General features: G+C 37.3%; 1 non-coding gene across 1 annotated transcript; it reads right to left on the reverse strand.

Moving 5' to 3' along the window:
- Positions 1-737: 737 nt before the first annotated feature.
- On the reverse strand, positions 738-810 carry SARC_30321. Its single transcript has one exon. It is a non-coding gene; the product is annotated as a tRNA-Ala (tRNA).
- Between the last annotated feature and the right edge of the window lie 118 nt (positions 811-928).

Consider the following 928-nt stretch of genomic DNA (forward strand, 5'->3'; position numbering starts at 1 on the left):
CCCCAACCCCCAACCCCCCACCCCCCCCGACACGTGCAGTCATTAGCAAATACTGTAATAAATACAACTGGGGGCTCAGGCCCTCAGGTGAGTCATTTTTTAATAAAAGTACATACAAAAGAGCTTTTAATCCAAACCGCAGAAAGGGGGCATTTATATGTGCAAAAGCGTGTCGGACGGACACGACAATAAAATCTGGAGGGACTTCAGCTTACGCTTTCAGTGATAAACCTGTATGAAATTGTGGGTCCTAGTATTGCCACATGGTAGTTGGGACCATGTGATAGGTCCCGGAAAAAAAAACTAGGTTTGGTTTGTCTACTTCGATTTGCATAGAAAATGAAGCACAATAAAACCTTTTGGGGTTTTTTTTAAACTGTGATGACGGCAAACCGTCCTAAAGTAAAATGACATAAAAACCGATACATGACGAAAAAAAAGAGTATATCTAACGGGTATTACAATGTCAAGTTATAAATAAATAAACCCAAGTTCCAAAGAGCCATTCGCTTACATATTTTGCTCATCACATGTAAAATAATGAAGATTAGCTAATCGAACTTCTGATTTCGTGCATGCAAAGCAAAAGCTCTACCAACTGAATAAATTCCCATACAATGTTGTCTTAATAGTACATATTGATATATGTTTTTAACTACTGTGACCAATACTCGATTGGTTAGCTAGATTACTGAGCACAACTAGATACTAAAAACTAAAGTAGGATAAAATAGTAATGGAGAATGAGAGAATCGAACTCCCGACTTCGTGCATGCAAAGCACGCACTCTACCAACTGAGTTAATTCCCGGTCATAATTGTATGAATAGTACATATTAATATATTTACTAACCACTGTGACAAATACTCGATAGCTAGATTACTGAGCACAACTAGATACTAAAAGTATTTCATTTCATGTATACATA

The sequence above is a fragment of the Sphaeroforma arctica genome, assembly GCF_001186125.1.
Source record: "Sphaeroforma arctica JP610 unplaced genomic scaffold supercont1.10546, whole genome shotgun sequence".
Taxonomy (NCBI): Eukaryota; class Ichthyosporea; order Ichthyophonida; genus Sphaeroforma; species Sphaeroforma arctica.